Source organism: Crocodylus porosus, unplaced genomic scaffold, assembly GCF_001723895.1.
Source record: "Crocodylus porosus isolate Cpor-Errol unplaced genomic scaffold, CroPor_comp1, whole genome shotgun sequence".
NCBI lineage: Eukaryota > Metazoa > Chordata > Crocodylia > Crocodylidae > Crocodylus > Crocodylus porosus.
The window spans coordinates 56007512-56030104 of NW_017728907.1; the positions used below are offsets into that span (position 1 = coordinate 56007512).

Consider the following 22593-nt stretch of genomic DNA (forward strand, 5'->3'; position numbering starts at 1 on the left):
CTCCATCCACCCCAGCTTTGCAGCAATCACGAGCTGCCTGGACCTTGAGGCATGTAGAAAAAACATGCAAGCTGTGTCTATGTCTGAATCACTGATTTTCCGAATCAGCATTGAATCTTCAGATTCAGATTCAGCCAAATCGAATCAGGGACAGTGATCCAGATCAGCAAATCAAATCACTGTCCCTGATACAGGCCGAATCCAAATCCAAATTGTATCTGGCCTGTTTCTCACACCCCTACCATCCACAACTATATCATCCCAGCCAAGGCTGTGTCCAGCCTCCAGTTTAAACATTCCAATCATAAATAATCCCAAATCAGTGTATATTTGTTGTAAGAGATAAAGTTATTAAAGCTATGGAAAGAGCTTGCCATGGAGTCTATGGCTTTAGGATCGGCCTTCTTAGCCATCAACGAACTCATTTATAGCCCTTCACTTGACCCATGGGAATGATCATCCTTGACTGTGAGAGATCGCTGCTGCCACTGCCAATAACCTGAGCTTTGCTTTGATTTTGAACATAAAATGTCCTCAGCCGACACCATCCAAGTTCACATGGTTTCATATTGGGATAATTTGCGACTCTGTTTCTCAAGAGGAGACTAAAAATATACTAATGCAAAATATACACAGAGGATTTGAATGACAAGGAACCACAAAAGCCACCAGCCAGGCTTTAGTGATGTGAGGTCATCTTAGCCTTGTTTGTATTACGATAGCAACTGAGGCTCTGATGGCAGTGCCTGCACCAGAGATCTTAAAATCTAAATAGAAAAGGCAAAGGTATGATCTTGATTCCCACAGAATAATTTACCGCAGTTGCAGTAAATATACTCTGCACCCCTTCTCCCAAGCTGGGTTCCAGCAGTTCTTGCTATTTATTACATGTTTGGATGCTGGGTGGGTGGGGAACTGGTTTGCATTCAGCAAATTACCTGAGGATGTAATTATCTAGGGAAGTAGGCACATGACTTATTTTGCTTGGTAACTTTCCTGTATAGTAAAGCTGCTACACGTTTTTCAACTACCCCAGCTACAAGTAATTTACTGCACTCCAGAACTGAATGTCATGTGTTTGCTCCCATTTTTTCCCTACTTAATAAGGTCAGTTGATTACATTGTAAATGTATTGTGTGTCTACAGTGAAAGGATGGGAAGAGACATGGGCATAGGATAGGCAAAGTGATTTTCTTGGGGTCAGAGATCAGAAATGAAACCCAGATTTCCTGGTTCTTAGAGAGACGGGCTGTCTACTTCACCAGCCTGCCATACACAGCTTTATTCGGTGGTCCTCTGCTGGGTTTCTCTATATGCTATAAAGAGCACTTCGTTTGTTGTTCAAATAGCTACAGATACATGCATCTCCATCTTCCCACTAACCTTTCTGACCTGTGAAGAAAAATGTTACCTATTACTTTAATCTTAACAAATATATTGAAGATTTTTCTTTAATTTTAAACTTTAAATACTCTGATTTTCTTCTGCATAAACTTTAATTGATTTTGGTATTTTGATATGATTGGTTTAGAAAAAATAGAAAGTTGATTTAGATTGCTTCTGGTGTCCTAAAAATAATATATTTCCATCTTTTAAATAACATCAGAGAGTATAGATGTAAATAAATAACAGTGAAGTTTTTGTTGGATTTTCAATCTAAAAATAACATTAAATCTGGCAGGATTTTTTGTCTGGTGAATTATACGTTTTTCTGAAACAATACAGTTACAAAATGACTGAAACTATTTGCCAATATTGACCCAAATTTGCGACATATTACATGGTAAAAAAAAAAAAAAAATGTAGTCGTTGCAAATTCTGGTTTGGCATTTTGCAAAACAAAATGTTTCAACTACTTGTTCTGAAACTATATTTTTCAAGATTGACCTAAATTTAAAATGGTTAATAAACAACCCTGACACTGGGGGGAAAAACATCTTTATTTTGGGTAACACAATATTATATATCTATATCCATATTTATAGATATAACACAATATTCTATATCTATAGAGATAGACAGATATAGGTTTTCCCACCAAATTAAAACACCGTTCTTTACATAGCTCTAAATAAAACAATAATCCAAAGGATGGACACATAGACTGTCTTTCAGTTTTCAAGTTATTCAGTGAAGGAAAAAATGGGAACATTCTCCAAACAGCAAATCCTTTGCTGTCTCTCTCAAAACAAGGGAAAACATACTTATGACCACATTTCATGTTTTATTTGGATGCTTCCAAATTCAAGACTTCTATTAAAACAGAGCATCACTCAATTAAAGCTCAAGCTAAGGCAAAAGACCAGGATTTTTGGCAATGCAATAGAAGTAATTACTTTCTATAAGCAAGCAGCATGGCATCATGGAGCATTATTTTTATTGTATTACTTTGCTTGAGATATCCCTGAATTCACACATACTGGGATCTAATCATCCATTCCTTATGGAAACAGATCTTCCACTGGGTGCCCAAGGAATATGGGTTAAAGTGCGTAGGAGTTAGGACTTTCATTCTCTCCATTTTCTCCAGTCTTTCACACTGATATTGGGCCTAGCAGAAAGCCCACTGATGTCTGTGGACAGCTGGCAAATGACCTTGTTGAGTTTGGGATCAGAACCATAATTTAAGGCTGTACGACACTGGAAAAATCCATTATATTTTTCCTCACCTGTCTGTTATCCTTGGTGGAGGAAGCTGTTTTAATAGTTACTTCACCATCCGCCTGACCCTGAGCTTTGTAGTACTAAAACCATGCAGCCCACTGAAAATCTGGCTCTCTCTCTCACATGCACTAGGATTAAATTTCCAAATGGAGTCATGTACCATTAAAAATAAAATGCCAAAAAATGCCCTTTGTTGTAATAGCGAAGACCCTTCCCAAAGTCATGCTTTTAATCCTTATGTCTACCCTATAGGCCCATTCTCCAGTTTGTTTGGATATATGAACCCCCCTTCTCCATTCTTCCTTTCTCTTTTGTCTCTAGGGGATGTTTCCGCCAAGCCAAGTAGAAGATTTAATATAAAACAAGACATATAACTGCATTCAGAATACTCTTTTTTAAACAGCATATGCACATTAGTAAATTTCGGGCCAACTTGCAGAGGCACTTAAGGCAAGGGATGTAGTTGTCATGGGTGATTTTAATTACCTGGAAATCTGCTGGGAGGAACAGTCAGCCAGGATGGACTGTTCCAGGAGGTTCCTAGCTGAGATACAGGACCTCCACTTAATCCAGGACGTGCACAGTCCCACCAGAGGTAATGCCCTGTTGGACCTGGTCCTGGCCACAGGCGATGACCTGGTAAGGGGCCTCCAGGTTCTTGACCACCTGGGTGATAGCGAACATCGCTTGCTGGAATTCACCATCCAGTGCAAGGTGTCAAGGGCCTGCAGCAAGACAGTAGCCCTAGACTTTAGGAGGGCCAACTTCAATGAGTTGAGAAGACTAGTGGGTGAGGCGCTGGGGTCCTTGAGGGCAGGGGAATTCAGTGTCCAGGACGAGTGGTCGTTCCTTAAGGAAATGATACTTGGGGCCCAAGGGGAGTCCATCCCAACAAGAAGCAAGGGGGGCAAGAGTGCCTGAAAGCCTCCCTGGCTCACCAAGGGCATCCAGGAATGCCTGCTTGCCAAAAAGGCGGCATACACCCAGTGGAAGTGGGGGTGCTATCTCCAAAGAGGAGTATACCTCCTCAGCTCAGGCCTGTAAGGGGGCTGTCAGGAAAGCTAAGGCAGACATAGAGCTAGGACTAGCGTCCAAGATCAAGGATAATAAAAAGTCCTTTTTCAAATACATAGGGAGGATGAAGAAGGCACCGGGTAATGTGAGGCCCCTGCAAAGTACGCTGGGCAATCTGGTGGTTGTGCCAGAGGAGAAAGCGGAACTCTTTAACCAATTCTTCACCTCCATTTTCTTGTGCAGGGACCGGGACTTCCCCACTGTGATGCCAGACGGACTCGAGGGGAACACCTCCAGACCTCAGGTTGGGGAGGACCAGGTTAGAGAGCTTCTGGAGGGGCAGGACATGTTCAAATTGGTGGGTCCATATGCTCTCCACCCCAGGGTGTTGAGGGAGCTAGCTGGGGTTATTGCAGGGCCCTTGGCATGGCTTTACGAGCGCTCGTGGTGCTTGGGCCAGGTGCCAGATAATGGAAGATAGCTAATGTGGTCCCCATCTTCAAAAAAGGGAAGAGAGAAGACCTATAGGCCCATCAGTCTTACCTCTATCCTTGGGAAACTCTTTGAGAAGATCCTCAAGGAGCACATCTGTGATGGGCCAGCTTCAGGGATGATGCTCAAGGGCAACCAGCATGATTTCATTAGGGGCAGGTCATGCCAGACCAACCTGATTGCCTTTTATGATCAGGTCACAAAGGCAATGGATGCAGGTGTTGCCGTGGACATAGTCTTTCTGGACTTCAGCAAGGCCTTTGCCACCGTCTCCCACCCCAGCCTCATTATAAAACTAGGTGACTGTGGCATTGATGCCTACATAGTCAGATGGATTGCAGATTGGCTCAAGGGTCATACTCAGAGAGTGGTGGTGGACGGGTCATATTCGACATGCGGGGAAGTGGGCAGCGGAGTCCCCCAGGGCTCGGTCGTGGGGCCTGTGCTGTTCAATTTCTTCATCAGCGATTTGGACGACGGGGTGAAATGCAACCTGTTTAAATTCCCTGATGATACCAAAATTTGGGGTGAGACACGCGTTCACTTCTCCAAGAACAATCCCCAGCAAATCTCTCGTGTGTACCTTCCTGCGCCTTTGTTGCGAGTGGTGATATTACTTTATGCTTTGAGTGGAGGCCACTGTTGTTTCATTTCATAGAAGAGCTTAATTGTTTCTTACATTTTTCAAGAGTGAAGGGTGACTTCAACCATTTCAGGGATAATTAACTCAACTCATAATATTATTTTACGATGTGAGAAACAAGTTGCGAAGTCAATATGTACACACCTTATACATTCTTGCGGCTGTAAGCAAGCATGCATCACATCTAGCTTTTCATTAGTGAAATAAGATAACGATAAGAGTTGGTTGAAACTGCACGTACTGAAAGATAAGGTGAAGTTGGATTCTTGGTACAGATCATTGACTAGATACTACTTCTGGGTCTTCTCAATCGTGCATCCAAGAGGTTTCATTGCAGTTAGCATGATTTTAGTCTGTTGTCTCCTCAAGAGTATCTATAGTTATCCCTCCATTGGTGTTAAGAAAAACCATGTCTCCATGAGGAGATTTACCCATTGTTGACAACATATGTCAGCTATCAGCATAGCTGAAGGGGGATTAATCATGGTAGGCTCCAGAGAACAATAGGGCCCCGTCCGTCTGACTTTATAGATAAGAGGCAAATCAAAAAAGCCAAACTATTGCATGACAAACAGATCACAGAGATGTGTGAATTAATAATTAGGGGCTCAATCCAACAAGGCTACATGGTATAGGACTCGATTTTAGTAAGTCTATTGGATGTTCAGTAATATTTACACACATTAGAAAACAGCAATGTTCTTGGTAATCTGTGCGCCAAGGACATTTCATGAGCGCAGAACTAGACATGTAAGAGTATCAATTATTTGTACAGTTTGGGGCTTCCTCTCTGAAGAGCCTGGAAGCAGCGTATTATGTGTCTTTTCACAGAAATGTTTTTGCCCTATGGGCTTCTTCTCGAACATGTGAAAATAGTCTATGGAGAATGTCCTGAAGAATAATTTTGGGTCACAGTGTTGAATCCGCTTACCTTGGAGCTAGTACGTGTTCAGCCTTAGTAAGCATCTGATACTAAATTACAGAAGTTGCCTACAGCAGAAAGCTTTCTAACTATTCTTACACAACAAGTAGGTGAACAGTCCTAAAGTAATGGTGTGCAGGGGCGTGGGAATGACAACTTGTGGTTTTAGGTCCAGTTCCATCTCTGAGTCACTGTGCATTTTGGGCTAGGGACTTCAGCTTTCTGGGACTCAGTTTACTCAATTCAAAACAGGATATAATAATACGCTTTGCATCTCATTAAAATAGTATGTCTCATCATTAATAGTAGTAGTGTTCTTTGAGATTCCTTGATGGAGGTTGATACATGCCTACAAAATATTATTACTATACTCCATGGGGTTGACTGAGATGAATATCACAGACTGAATTTCCAGAAAGCCAGATGTCTTATAACAAAAGGACATTGTTGCTAAATAAGTACGGATAGGTTCAAGTCATGCTATTCCACTAAATGCAAACAAAACTCCACCTTCCATGCTGTGCCAAATGCTGAAGTCCTGCTAACTCCTTGCTCAGGCAAACTCCCACTGAATTGACGGCAGTTTTTCCTGAGCCAGAATCTGGCTCTCTGTGAATAACCCAACACAGTCTGTTGACTTTTAACCCTTAAATTGTCAAACTCAATTATTTCCAATTAAGCAGATGGCTGAAACTAAATAACCTATAAAAATATGGTTTTCTGGCTCCAGCTTTAAGTCAAATTGAAGCTTGTTAAACATAAATGTTGCACTTAAATAACAAAAGGGGGAAAAATTGCCACTGAAGCCAAAATTCATTTCTTCACAACCTCCCCCCCACTCCATAAAGGATCAATTTCTATGGTTTAGTATTACCAAACTTGGCAGTGACTTGCATTTGAAGTATAATGATGTCATCTGGTTGGCCTTTTCCCATCACAAACAGTAAATCTTAAAATCTGGAGAGATCTTTTATTTGGTTATTCATATTGTACTGCATCAAGGGGTTACAGCACATGTGCTGGGACTTATTAAAATCATCTGGAAGAGAAGAGCTCATTTTTTAAAGGCACAGTGCTTGAACCTGTTTTATTTTGGTGGGTTTTTTTCTTCGTTGTCTGTTTTTTTTTCTATATCAGACGCCTTCAGAGTCGCATGCTTCTGCAACTTTGGGACAGAGACGGGATTTGTGTGGCTCTTAGCAGCATCTAATAATCCATGCTTTTGTACATGGAACATTGATGAGCGCAACATGTAAAGTGTGGGGAATATACGTTACCTTCCTTTTCCTTTTAGAAACAGGCCTTAGCAGGATAAACCTTTTTGAATGGGAAGTTATTACAGTCTGGCACTGCTGACCGTTAGAAACTTCCTATCTGGGTAAGTTGTACTATACCATGTACGACTCTGTTGTACTATACCATGCCAAATCCTCAATTCGCTGATACTACTCAAGAGCTACAAGGCCTGTTCTTTTGCCGTGGTGCAATGGATAAATAGCTGCCTGGATTTTTTGCGGGTTCTGTGCTCCCATAATATCATCTGTTTCTTTCCCTGCTTTCCCAAGTCTCAGAAGGCTTCTTACTCAGTTAATTTTTATTTACGTTTCTGAGGTTTACGTTGTTTGGGGTTTGGTTTGGGTCATTGGCTGTTTTTCTTGGAATAGTCACCCATTGACTCCAGGATGTACATACTATGCTAGTCCATGGAATTTTCCTTCATTGTGGATTGTTCTGTGTTTCTGCAGGGCACAAAGCCAGTCTACGTAACCTGTTTTTCCATTCAATGGATTTCTTGTCAGATGACCACATGATGTCTGATTATCCTCTGCTTAATAGTTTATTCTCCTTTTCTCAATGTTGCTGCATCCATGCTTGCATGGTGTATTGCAGACATATTTTGTCCTGGGGAACTGGCTAAGTCTTTGGTGACTCTGTAGTGGCTTGTTTATACAGCCTATGTGTTTAGTGGTTTCATTGGCTTCTTAAATCCCTTCTTGCTATGGGATAGAGGCACAGCCTGTAAATGTAGGCAGGGTTGAGGATTCAGGGTTGAAATCTTCTGCTGTAACCTTACTAAACTCTGTTATATCAAAAGTGTTATTTGAAAACTTCCATTCAATTGTAAACACTCAACACCAAGCAATGATCGGAAGCAAAGCAGATGGTGCCAGGTATATAAAATTATGATGTGGCTGAAGTGACCAAAAAAAACCAAACCCCAAAACAAACAAGCCCATAATAATACATTCTTTTCACAACATGGCTTGAAGAAGAAACACAGTTCAACATTTGAAAAATCAAGATAATCACATTTGGGAAAACAGTGTTTTTCTAAATGCTTGGCTAGTGTGGCAAATAAGATAACCTTGCCATTGTTATTGTTAATGAACATTAAGAGATTGCTTTTCTCATTCAAAACCATTGTGAAAGCAACATTTTAAAGTCTAAGGAATGGACTCTCAGCTGGTTCAAACAGTTCACCGCTTCATGGCAGTAGCGATGAAAATTTGTACTACCTGAGACTCGTGAGACCCTGCTCCTTGACTGTTGGTCTCCAGCCCATAATCTAGCCAGTTTTACTTTCAGTATATATTTTTAGTGTTTTTTGATGAAACTCCTCTTTAAAGTTTAGATCCACTCTGAAAGCTGGCAAAGCAGGGTCCTAGATATAATAGCACTCAGCGGGCATGTCTACACGTACTATTAACACAGAGCAATAAACTCTGGCACATCTTGCACTGGAGTTTCTTGCTCCTGAGGTCACCGTTTGAAAGTGTGCCCAGGACCACACCATGTTGAGCTGGGTTGGAGCAGCCCTGGCTGGCAGGGGGTTGTGGGGTCAGCCTGACAGCCCGGGGCTGCTCTGACCTGGCTCAATGGGTCTTTTTTGACCTGGGGGGAAGTGGGCAGTGGAGTCCCCCATGGCGTGGTCCTTGGGCTCACACTGTTCAATGTCTTTATTAGCGACTTGGATGATGGGGTGAAAAGCAGCCTGTTTAAATTTGCTGATGACACCAAGATTTGGGGTGAGGTGGGCACGCTAGTAAGGAAGGACAGATTACAGCAGGACCGGACAGGTTACAGGGGTGGGCTAATAAAAATAGGATGGGTTTCAATACTGACAAGTGCAGGGTGCTGCACTTGGGCAGTAGGAACCAGCAGCACACTTATAAACTGGGAAACTCCCTTTTCAAGAGTATTATGGCAGAAAGAGATCTTGGAGTCATTATTGACTCCAAGATGAACATGGGCAGACAATATGAGGTCACAGTCAGTAGGGCTAACCAGACCTTGTCGTGCATCCACAGGTGCATCTCAGCAGATCCAAGGAGGTGATCCTCCCCCTCTATGTGATACTGGTCAGACCACAGTTGAAGTACTGTGTCCAGTTCTGGGCGCCGCACTTCAGGAGGGATGTGGACAACATGGAGAGGGTCCAGAGCAGGCCACTCACTTGATCAGGGGCAGCAGGGCAGGCCCTACGAGGAGAGGCTATGGGACCTGAACCTGTTCAGCCTCCACAAGAGAAGGCTGAGGGGGGACCTGGTGACCATCTATAAACTCCCTAGGGGGGACCAGCAGGGTTTGGGAGAGACCTTGTTCCCCCTAGCGCCCCCCCTGGGGTAACAAGGAATAACTGCCACAAGTTGTTAGACAGTAGGTTTAGACTAGACATCCGAAGGCACTGCTTCACAGTCAGGGCGGCTAGGAGCTGGAACCAACTTTCAAGGGAAGTGGTGCTGGCTTCTACCCTGGGGGTCTTTAAGAGGAGGCTTGAAGTCTACTTGGCTGGGGTCATTTGAGCCCGGTTTTCTCTCCTGCCCAGGGCAGGGGTTGGACCTGATCATCTACAAGGTCCCTTCTGACCCTGCTTCTATGAATCTATGAATGTACTGCAGAGGGGCTGGCTGGGACACGAGAGTGCTTCAGGGAAGGGCAAGCCGACAGGCAGCCCCTACACTGGAACACCCTCATCCCCCAGCCAGCCCCATCAGCATAAAGAACTCTGCTACAGACAGTACTTATTTTTAAAAGTACTATCTTGTGGCAGAGTTAATTAGTTTACTCCATCCTAGTAGTACCACACTTTTGGATGGTGATGTTTTGCTGCGAAGCTGATTAGGCAGCTCAGGAAACATCTTGTGTAGATGCATCCAGGTGAGTCTGATCAGATCCGCATAGTTTGTATACAAGGTAAAAATTCCGTCTGCAAAATTTGTCCAAGGAAACTGAGCGATGTCATCCACAACTTGGTTTCAACTGTCTTCGGGACTGAAATTTCTTGGCAACCTAACAAATTCTCTGTTCCCCCTCACCCCATGTTACCTCCAAAGTTCTCCTGCCCCTTAAACATCTTAGCCATGTGGACAACGGTGTCCAAAAGATCGATAAAGTAGAAGTGTGCAGAGTAGTAGATTCTGAATGGATTTGCAACTGCAGCATTACTACTATAACAAGAATCTGGCGCTGACTTTAAAGGGCTCCGTCAATTTTCTGAATCCTTGAAGCAGGGACCTCATTCCTTCACCGTGCATTTAAAATACGTTACGACATCAATCCGAACTGCTTTATTTGTCCTATGAAAATAATGAAGGTTAGAAAATTGGCTTGGTAAAGCTTAAATCGGTAATAGATTTTCCTCAAAAGGAGACTGATGATTCATTTGTTTTGTTTTGTTTTGTTTTAAAGAGATTAATAAAAATAGCCGACGAAACTCGTCCAGGGGAACATCTTCATCTGGGGGGATCATTACACAAGATGTTAAATGATGTATTATTAGGTGCCAAATTTCACTGCTACGGCACTGCCTTTGTGGGGGTCCCACGGTCCCGTGCAGTGTTAAAGGGGCCCCACATAGGCTAATGTGCCCGGGGCCCCACACCCCCCTTAGGGTCAGCTCTGAGCAGAGGTGTGCTCTGCTATTCCTACACTCCATTAATCTTAAAGACTTTAATTAGGAGCTCTATGTGACACCAAGGCTGAGAAGCAGACAGCCCTGATAATACCTAGTTTCATAGTTTCTAGGGTTGGAAGGGACCTGAACAGATCATCAAGTCCAACCCCCTGCCCTGGGCAGGAACGAGTGCTGGGATCATAATACCCCAGCCAGATATCCATCCAACCTCCTCGTGAAGACCCCCAAGGTAGGGGAGAACAGCACCTCCAGTGGGAGCCCATTCCAGAGCCTGGCAGCCCTAACCATAAAGCTGGCAGCCTTAACCACAAATAACTTACTTGCTTCATACCACACAACTAGCATTGACTGGTTTGGTATTGAATTTGCCACCTGAAGTCTTAAATGGTTTGAAGTTCTGACATACCCGTCCACCCTCTTCCTATGGTGGGCCATGATATCTGGGAGTCAGCTTCGATGTCAGAGCTAAGAGTCCAAAGATTTCAGGACAGCGGGGAATCTTCAGTCCTGGAGTCAAATTCCATATTTGTCCAATAAGCCCAATGCTCTTGACCTTCAGGACTTCGTCTGCCCATGCCATGTTTTCAGCCCCAGGGTAGGTATAGAAATATCGGGGAAGATGGAGTGCTGGTCTTTAACTACAGGGGTCAGTCATTTACCAGAGCTGATGGCAACTGCTGTATATTTGGATGTGGGTACAGGTGCAGCAAGAGATAAAGAAACATGCATGTTTGTAAATAATGGAAAAAATACAAATGAAAGAAATGGACAGCTGGACAGGACCATAAAGTTCAAAGATGAGCATTCTCCAAGGGGAACTGCCTTTTTAAAAATGTCATGAAATCAGACCACTGGGAAAGAGTACTAAAGGGCATCGAGGATTTTTACCTGTGCAGTATATTGCCTCGGCTATTGCTTCTAAGCCAGTCACTCCAGCCAGGTGAAATAGTCTCTGGCTCAGTTCATGATGTAAAGGTTACCAGAATGTCAGCAGCTCATACTCATCAAAATGACCTGTCCTGTGTGGTCTTAATTCTCTTAATTTTTCGTCCGAAATGACAGCTTTCAAACTCCACATCGAAATGTTTTGAGAGAGGGATGGAGATTCTCAGATGAGGTAAATGGATGTGGCTCCAAAGAGTTACATTGATTTATATCACCTAAAAGCTCAGTTTCTCTGTTTGCTTTTGAAGACATTTTACCCCTCTTGTCCTTTCATTGTCCTTAGCTAGAAACAAGGACAGGCAACCCCAAGTACTCTTCAGACCTTGATAATGCAGACTGGGGAGTCCTGCTCATTCTTTCTGTTCATGTAAAAGTTACCTGTATAGGGACAGCTATGCATAAATCAGCTGAGCAGGGTGTTCACTGGATTACCTCAATTGTTGCATTGCACTGTGAAAAAGATGTCGTATGCCACCCCATGTATGACTGTATTTAAGAGCCTGGTACAAGTTAGACTTAAGATGTGATTAACAGGTTAAATACTAACCCAGCCACAAGCGCAGCTCAATGTAAGGTGTGAGTAAGCAATAAATGACCCACAACTTAATTCTACATGTAATAACTTGAGTGGCACACAGGGGTTTGACAGGTCACAGTGTATGGGGAACTTGCCATTGTACTGCTGCAGTCCAGTGCCCCCATGCATGGGAGCTGTACAAACCCCACGTGCCACCCACCTGGGCTGAACACATGGGTTTATGTTCCTGGTGCGTGGCGATAATGAACTAATGGCTGGGGCCAGGGACCAGTTGGGTTTCTGGCTCCAAGTGACAATCACTGATTGGTTTCATCTTGCCGGTGAGAGAGCTCTTGAGCCTGGGCTCTTCCTGTGCCTGCAAATAAGGTGCGACTGGGATCTAATCCCTGGTCCCAAATTTATACCCCCTTGTAAAAGCGCATGGCTTGGCCGGAGGCACGATTGTTGAGATCAAGGATTAGATCCCATCACGTCTTCAAATGACATTCTTCCAGGGGCCTATGTGGGAGATGAGTGGATTTTATGGTTTAAATGACAGTGTGTGTGTGATGCTGTGGCGTGGTTGAAAAGGCTTTATTGGCAAGCAGTTGGTATTGCCACATTACCAACTTCTCTGTTTTGAGGGCTCTTATTCTCAGGGACTCACTCTTCCCTCCTCCCCTACTTTGTTTGTATAGTTTCTATTACAGCCAGGCTCTGCTTCTGGATCTAGGCCGTCAGGGGCTCCTGCAATGTCAAACGGTAAGAAGAAAGAGTATATTTATCTTCTTTCTTTCATCTTTTCACCTGCCTGCCTTTGCATTCTGGACTGCCTGTAGCAGCCGCTGCAACCTCCTCGGTGCTTCAGTTTACTCACCTGTAAGACGGTGGTAATCATCTCACATTAGCTCACACTGTAGTAGTCAAGCCCAATTTATAAGTGTTGTAAACTCATTTATTACACAAAAGGTGCGGACAGAAAGCACTCCAGAAAGCAAGACAAAGAAATTCCATCAAAGCTCTTTTTGACAGATTATTGAATTTCCAACCAAAGGGCTTTTGTCTTTTTTTTTTTTTTTTTTGCAAAAAGTGTCTGCTTTCCATGGAAAGCAGATTCTAACTGAAAACCACAAACCTTTTGGCTGCAAATTAAAAACCTCTTCCCTGAAAATTGAAGACTCTTTTAGATTTGGGGCTTTTTCATGAAAAATTGAAATTTTCTGTGAAAGAAAACTCCATTTTTGACTGGCTCCAGTCTGTCCTAGCTTTACCCTGTGGTGTACTTGAACACTACTGTGTTTGATTTGCCTGTAGCTTTCAAAAAGTGTAATGATTAACATCATTGCACAGCGCTGGTAAATGACAGTGAATATTTTAGAGTTATTATACCTGAAGAACATGCTTCCAATTAATGTTGGTCTGCACTGTTTCAAAATAAATATGTAACTCATTATCAGCTGGTATCATGGGTTTTGAATCCAAATACATCCCAAAGGAAATGTATAACAAATATTTCATATCAGTTGCATAAATCAGGAGGAAATGTGCAGTATGCCGTTCTTTTAGTCTTAGATGCTGTATGATGTGAAATACTCACAAGACTATGTGCCAGTTTCCTTCTAGATGACAAAGCTCAGTTACAGCAACTCTTTCACCTGCACTCCTGAACAAAATCCATTTTGAGGTTACAGTTTTATAGCGAGCCAGCACCAGATTATATCAATCGTGAATGGCTCAGAAGAAGTGTTGCAGAGTGCACTGCAACAGGAGATGTCCCATAAGGGCTGTTTGCTCAGGGGGCAAAATTCCTTCTTTCAGCTTGCTTGTATGCTCAGGAAATGCACAGTACATTATCCATGTAAGTGAAACAGCTTTTGCTGGCTAGATCTTTCCATGCCTCTCTAGAGGCAATTTGTGACACTGAGACACTCCTTATGCACCCCTCTGTATCTACATACCAGCCACTCCAGGCTATAGTTGGGTTGAGTAAGTTCAATCCAAATATATTATAATTATATGAGGCTGGAGTATCTGCAGAGGATCCCAGGAACCCTTCTTACAGAATTCAAGTCTTGTTCATAACAGGGAAGGTTCTTCTTGTGCCGGTCTTTCCTTCTACTATGGAGATCTTGATAACCTATCTGGAAGAAGACAAGTAATTATCACTGCCTGATGGCCCTCCATCTTATTACATGACTGGAAATCCTATTACTGTGCATCACACCTAGAGAAATCATGTCCTAGCTATAACATACCCCCTACCTCTTTTTTGTGGTATGAGCATCTCCCTGCCACCCCTCTTCTGCAGAATGCTTTTCTGAACCCTCTTCATCACCAGCCACCAGCTTCCTCTCAGTTATCTCCCTCCCAAAAAAATCCATTGCCATTGTGAAGACAAGGACTAAAGAGATTAAATAGATAAACCAAAAACCTGTCTGCAGAGAACTCAGAAGGGAATAGCTTGAGTAATTTGTTGGGCCTCGGACTTTCTCTGACTTAACTGGATCAGCTAGGTGTTATCATCCTTTCACATAATGCCAAGGCGGAGGTGTGTTGGCCTATTCCCTGGTCAACATAGCAATTCCAGGAAAGCCTGTGCTCTGCTTACCAGGCAGGTACATAGTTATCGATGCTAGTGGTAGAAGGGCTCTTTTGCCATCAAAATTCACATTTCCACAGGGAGGCTCTATTGATAGTCAAGTCAGCAAAGCAATAGCAACAGTGACTCCAGCTCGTACAGCCATTATAGTCATCATATGAACTTGTTTTTAATAATGTTTTTCTGCCCTCTCTCCATCTCTTCTCACCCTTACTATGCTGTGCCTTGTCCATATTTTTAAACTAAGGTCTTTCTAGCAGGGCCCATGGACCCTAACATACTTGGGTGAGTACAGTAGCAAAAGATTGCTGCTGTTGATTCTTCTATACCATAGGTTAACAAGAGAGATTACAAGAAATCTATTGCCCTGCCTCCTGGAGTTGGCCTGGGAGAAAGGTTGTGATGGTGAGGAGCTACCATCTTCCCCTACTGCTTTAAAGAAGTGGGAGTAAATTGGGCTGGGTCTGTACTTGGGAAAGCATATGCCTTTTTGGACCTCTGGCCCGTTATGGGAGAAGAGAAGAGTACCTCCTTTACTGTCCCAGCTGTTCTGTTCATTTGTAGCCACCTGCATCGGTGGACAGGGATGTTGAGATACTGCAGAATTTGTTTTACCCACTGTACCGTCACTCAGGATGTCAGTATTTGGTGCCGGTGCACTAGCCAGCTGTTGTTTGCTTTCTTATTTTATATTTTTCAAAAAATCTAGTAGCATTTGCTGTTGTTCTTGTCCCACTCACCTGCTTGATGGCTGTTCAGAACCCTGATCCTCCCAATACCGACAGATCATTCCCATTTGACTTGCTGATATCATTTTTTCTTGCCACATCTGTCCTTTATGTTCTCCAGACCAATTCATTTTTATTTTATTTTAGTTTTGGTCTTTTTTTAAAAGCAGTATTCCTTTCTCCGGCCTTTTTTTTCTCTGGGTGGAGCATCAGGCAGGAACAGCTTCTTCTCCTCCTAGAAAAAGAAATGTTTTGCTTGGTTATTTTTAAATCCAGCAAGAACATAAATATTCGACATGGGCAAATAATTGTGAGTAATGCGTAATCAAATGCAAGCAAGACACTCAACATGGATATCTTGATCACTTCCCAAAAAAAGAAATGCCAGCTACAAAGGGCGAGATTCTTTGCTGATGTGAACTGGCACAAATCCACCGGCCCCGTGAGACTGCGCTGAAGGCACATAGAAGGTGGCATTCTTTGCATTTGATGGGGCAACGTGGAAAGCTGGAATCTCTATGTATAGTGTTATACAACACTAGAGATACAAAATCAACATAAGAAAGAAGAAAGAAACCTTTGAAAAGAGTTATGGCTTTATGCATTTTATTAGCCTGGAAAGATGATGGTGGAGAAGGATGCTACGCAGACGCTCGGCACAGCTCAGTTGCTGTTAAAGGCTTGGTTGACATTCCAGTATGCACGTTCGGTTACTCAATGCATCTTGTAACCGTATCCAAATCCCAGAGTATCCCTATTATTAATTTATCCTTGATTCTTAAACAGTCACAAGCTATTCTGATGAAGGGAGGGGAACTATTGTGACTTCCTTCCTTTATTGCTCCTCCCAAGATAAAAAGAACAGGATATTATATAGCATTGTGCCAGGGGTCTATATCATCTTGGAAAAGGTGCTGGATTTCAGATCCTGTGACTGTAGCCATTGCTTGCTTGTTGTTTTGTTTAAAGGAGGAGGATTAACAAAAGACTAGATTTTCAAGGATTTCCTTCATGTTGCTAATACAATTTAATGAAAACTTTTTCTTTTAAAGGGTATTGTATTATTGACAGACAGGGAAGGCCCTGATTCAGCCAAACAAATACCTGTTGATTTTCAAACATGTGCTTAAGGAATTTCTTTTTCAGCACAACATTTAAGTATTTACTAGATAATAGCTGGGTAGTACCTATACTCTTTTAATTAAATAGGGGAGCCTGGATCAGACTGTATAAATTATTCACAAAGAATCATAGAAAAGTAGGGCTGGATAAGATCTCAGGAGATCATCTTATCCAATTCCCTGTCTAAGCCATTCCAGCCAAGTGTTTGTTTAACCTGCTCTTTAAAAACTTCCAAGGATGGAGACTGCACAAACCTACTCCAAAACTTAACCATCCTGATAGCGGAAAAGTTCTTCCTAATATCCAGCCTAAACTTGCCTTGCTGAAATTTAAGATCCTTTACTCCTTGTCCTGTCTCCTGCAGCCACAGAAACTAGGCTGCCATTGTCATCTTTATAGCTACCCTTCAGGTATCTGAAGATTATTAAATACCCCCTCAGTCTTCTTTTCTCCAAACTAAATAGCCATAATATGAGGCTGTAATAGCTACACAGGATCCTGCAAGTCATGTTTTCTAGATCAGTAATAATTTTTGTTGGTCTTTTCTGACTTCTTCTACTTTGTTCATGTCTCCTGAAGTGTTGGGCCCAAAACTGGATGCACCAGTCATGGACAGAGCAGAAGAATGACTCCCATTGACTTGCAAGTGTTTCTATCAGTGCAACCCACTATGCTGTTGGATTTTCGTTGCCAGCGGCAGCACACTGTTGACTCGTATTCAGCTTATGGCCTCCTATATCTCCCAGGTCCTAGTTAGCAGTACTAAAGCCTAGTCAGTTGTTCCCAGTCTGTATTTGCGCATGTGATTATTCCATCCTAAATGTAGGACTTTACACTGGGCCTGACTGAATTTCAGTCAATTAATGTGGACCATTATTTCAGTTTATCAAGATCATTCTGAAGCCTAATGGTATTCACCAGAGCATCTGCAACTCCATCACATTCCCTGCAATTTTGATGGTAGGTTTTTAAAAATATTTTATTTCTAAATGTCAGTTGTTTCTTCCTTATTTCCCCCATCCCCCCCCAATACATCTGTGACCACAGTTTCAGTGCTATCATTGGGATCAGCCAGAATTAAATTAGAAACTAGTGTTGCTGCAGAAACAAGATTAGGTGACAACCAGGCCTCATACTGGAAACTGTGAACATACTTTGAACACTTGGACGGCACAGTCAGCAACACCCCCAGCCCTCAACCTCTGATAAGACTAGAATATAAATTCTCTTAGATATTTTGTCGCAAGATGCCACTGTCCAAAGTGTTGGTGGAAGGCACATAGGAAAGAAATAGCATGCAGTTCCACTGTAGCCATAATACAGCCTTGTCCAGTAAAAGATTGTCCCAGAAGAGCACTGCTAAGCAGTTTTGTTAGAGGATCATTCTGCCCCACTCCTTTTGCAAGTACATTTTTTGTTTCTAACATAGGATCCTGCAAGTCATGTCTTATCTTTGTTGTGACTCAGTCTACAGCTTTCATATTAATTTTAAGTCGTAATGTTTTCACTTTTAATTCTCTCTCCTTTGCCTCCTCTTTTTCGTCCACGTATACTGTGACAAAGGTTTAGCCCAGGTATGAGACAGGATAGGAAAATGGCTGCAAGAAAAGCCCTAATCTTCTCTGAAGACATATAGCAAGCACTGTAAGATTCATCACAGGAGTAGTAAATTAGAAAGTGTTTTTATGCTAGGCTTGCAACTAATGACAAGAAATGATGTGATAAAACTTGGGTGATTTGCATGGCGTCCTCATGAAGACTTTGTCAATGGCAGAAATTGGTACAAAGAATATAGATCTGTAGCAGCAGTTACTTTCAAGGATGCATTGCAAAGTGACCAAAATATATATAATATATAGGAAGGATGTTGAGGAAGCCCCAGAAGGAATTGTGTGAAATTACCTGGAGATAGTGGCCTGGCTGAGTTATTTCAGTAGATTCAGGGTGAAAGTCCTCACTTGACAGGTCCAGGGTTAAACAACCTTAATCATATGCATGCCCTTAAAGGCCAGGGACATACATTACACTTCTACCGGTATGAGCCATCGGAAACCAGTCTATACCTGTGACAGAACAGAAGTTCGGCACCCACAGACTGGTTTAAAAATGGCAGAAACCCAACTAAGATTTTCCCCTCCACCAAAGGGTGAACGTATATTCTGTTTGTTACCGATCAAAGCTTACAGAAAATCATGTAACTTTTCTCAATTTGCCTTGGGCTTTTTGAATGTCTATACCTAGCGTTAGGGCCCAGGCCAGCATTAGTCAAGTTTTGGAATTTTTGGGGTTTTGGTAACGATTCCCAAGGGGCCCAATCCTTGGTGCAACCCTGCAAGGTAGTTAACACCTAGCAGACACCTGCACACTCTTGCCTTGAAGCACTGAATCTCCAGGACCTCGATGAGATTCAGTGGGGGGACCTCCATGACAAGCTCTGTGTTATCTGAGTCTCTGATAACTTGCTTACTGACTCTGGTAAATGAACTCAGCCCTGGGCAATAACAGGCAGTACATACAAAATGAGAAAAAGCAAAGTGGACTGTGTTTAATATCTTTCTACATTAGAGGTCCCGCTTTGTGGCATCAGAGGGACAATGGGACGGGTACCTTGTTTTCCTTGGAAGTTTGAATAAACCCAGCTCCCTCCTAGGGATAAACCACTCAGCCAAAATGGATTATTGCCTCATAAAAGGGGCACCTGCTCTATTATCCCTGAAATGAAAAACAGGCTTAAAAATATATGAATCAGCCATGTTGTTTTAATGAGGCATGGAAATTAGCTATCCTTGCCAAAACACGACTCTTTCTCAGCCTCCTGTTCTGATTACAAGAGCCGTAATTTGTTAGCTCCTGGTTTCCTGTTATTAAACCAATTGTTCAATTTTCAGAAAGATTTGGGATTGTAATCTAAAGCCAAGGGATTGACATTAGCACAGCACAGACCTTGTCCTACTTTAATAGCGCACAGTGAAAATCTGTGAAATTGGGGAAGTATTAGTATTTATACAGTGATGTGGTAGGTGTTCTGTATAGACAGGCAAGAAGGTGAAGCTCAGGCCATGAACAGAGACGTACTGCACAGGCACGTCTTTGTCACCGACTAGAATATGGAGAATGAATTACACTCTGAATTTCCTTAGAGGACTTATCACCGCAGCCTTGGACTTGTTTTTTCCTTAGAGGCCTGGAACAGCTCTGAAAGAAGCGCTCTGTTAGAGGAAAAAGCCCCGTGTTTTCTTTGTATATTTCAGACGTTTGTAATGAAAGAAATAACGTACCTAGCATAATGAGATTAGTGGCTGTTATTAAATATGCTGAAAGAGACAATACCAGTAGGAAAAAACTTATAAGCCTGGCTTCTATCATGGCAATGAGCAAAGATCTCTTTACAGGAAGAAACAACTCTTTTCTTCTTGTTGTGTCATATCTTCAATACCACCAAAATAGACTGAAGAAAAAACCTGAGCACGGTTGGGTCCCAAGAACTGCACCATTTTCTTAAACAGAGATGCTCTGACCGGTTTCTGGATGTTTGTAAGTGCTACTAGAGGGTTCGTGAAATATTTAAAGAGATACTAACTGATTTCTGATGTGCCATACTCCCCAGCCATGAATAGGCATCATAAGAAAAACATGCACCAAGACATATTGTGAGTAACAAGGCATTGTTAATATAGGCAAGGTTTCAAGGGCATGAAAAGCAGTTGGGCTCTTTGTTCCTATTGCTTTTTCAAAGGCAGTTGGGCATCATGTTACTCTTTGAGCGCTGACAGATACGCAGGTCCCCAATATAACTCATGGCGCTCTGCATAAAGCATACACCTGATGTGTTGGGCAGGGAGGGGAGGAGATCAAGCTGCCTGCCTGTCCTGCAATCAGGGCTGGGCTAATGCAGCCCCCCACTTCACCCCCAGCTCCAGTGCTATCTGCAGGAAGGGAGTGGAGAGGGAGCTGTGGGCTGGGATTTGACCGGCCTGAACTGAAGAGGTGGGGGGTTGCAATGCAGGGGTGGTTCAAACCACCCATCCCGCCTCTAACTCAGGCTAGGCAAACCCCAGCCTATGGCTCCCTCCCTCCCTCTTCTCCCCCACTCGCTTCCTGCATACTGCACCAGAGGCAGAACTGGGCTTTATCAGTCCAGCCCCGATTATGCTGACAAATTGACCCTAGGGAACAGAAATGAAGTGAGTGTTCTCAGCTCTTGGTGAAATTGGTAATAGTCTGCAACACTCATCCTTTGTCCTGTACGAACATTTCACATGTGTAGCACATTGCTTCACATGTGAAATAAACTTAATGATTAGTGCATGAGCTGTAACATTCTTCCAATGACAATGAGACCAAAAATGGTGTCTGGGCAAATATTTGCTCCTTTAGTGGAAATTAGGTGTGCTAATTAACCCTTTCTGTAGCACTTCAAATATGTCCGAATATATGGGACAGATCCTAGAAATATTTACAAGTAGTCACACTGACTTCAGTCACATTCTCTGTTGTGACTTAATTTTAAAAGTTCATATCAAGACCTGTTGCTCAGCTTGGATGATATCTTTTCCTTTCAGTCGAAACGTAAGATAGACCTTTGAGAAATATGGACTTGAAATGAAATATTTGAAGTATTTTCAGCCCAGTAATGAAGTGCTTTCTGTTGCAATTTTGTTTATGAATGCTTTTTGGCATAGGTAGAATGATTCCTGGCTCATACATTCCTGTTATGAAATATTATAGGTTTTCAGAGGTATGCTGTCACAAATCTTCTCTGTATTAATCACAGTTCCTGACCCCGGACAATATTTAAACTAACAAAAAAGACAAGCACGGAATTTTCTTTTTTGGGCAGTGATACAAAAGTTTTAACGTGAGTAGAAGGCCAGATTCTTGGGTAAGTATCTGGCTCACATTTTAATTCTGTGTGGAGGTGCCACACACCGCCCACTTTGTTGTTTGTCTTTCTAAAACATATCCTACACGATGCCACATGTCTTTAATAGTGTAATGTGAGTCTATCGATTACCTCCATGTTAAAAAGAGTGGGCCAGCTATAACTTGTGTGTCAAACCTCTGTTTGTTTACTTATCTGGACAGATGTTTGACTACTCTCTCCAACCTCCAGTAAAATATTGCAGACAACTGTGAAGTTTACTAGCCCCTTGTTAAAGCAATCTCCTCAACGTAATTAGTTCACCACAAAGTAAACTGCCCCTGTGTGACATGCTCCAACTCCCAAGCTTGAGACTTACAGAAAAGATTGGAAGGCCATTTCCCCCAGCAAACAGAGATCATGGCCATAAACTTCTGCACTAGAAGGCCTTGCATCTCTGTTTTAGATCAGTATCATTCAAACAAAAGCAGGCACATGTTCTCTTCTGCTATCTGAAACGGTGGCTAATGGCCTTTCTCATCACGCATGTTTCATAGATCTCATAGATTTCATAGACATTAAAGCTGGAAGGGACCTTGCGAAATTATCAGGTGCACCCCCCTGCCCAAAGGGCAGGAGTCAGCTGGGGTCAGAGGACCCCCAGCAAGATAAGCATCTAGGCATTTCTTGAAGGTATCCAGAGTAGGTGCTTGCACCACTTCTGAGGGTAGTCTATTCCAGACTCTGGATACTTGGATACTTCTTCTACTCTTTCTTGTTCTACTATCTTTTTTTATGAATGATGGTTGGCCTAGGCATTCGAAAGCGTTCCTTATTGCACCTAGTGACAGGAGATGTAGCGCAAATTCATTGAAGTGCAGAGGTTAAATGGTCTGCAATCATGTGCTGCCATGTCCATGAAAAGACCATTATGGTTGGATTTCTAAAGAAAATCACTGGGAATATAACCAGAGACATACAGGCAATGAGACAGGTGCATACCTTAGCCAACTAGGGCAAAACAGGAGAAGGTGATGATAAGGGCAGGGTGTATGTTAAAGAAGGAGTATGTGAGTCACTAGCCTAGGGCAGGTTGAACAATTGAGGCATCTACCTTTTCCTATAATTGGGACTCCTTATCTCCTACTTATTTTTTGCTACATAGGAGGGT

At 42.6% G+C, this 22593-nt stretch overlaps 1 long non-coding RNA gene across 1 annotated transcript in view; it reads left to right on the forward strand.

The window, feature by feature from the left end:
• The first annotated feature begins 997 nt into the window (after nt 1-997).
• The window catches only part of LOC109307520, a 75900-nt gene continuing 54304 nt past the window's right edge, over nt 998-22593 (forward strand). The window contains exon 1 of the long non-coding RNA XR_002100281.1: nt 998-1107. This is a non-coding gene — a long non-coding RNA (uncharacterized LOC109307520). The remainder of the gene's footprint in view (nt 1108-22593) is intronic.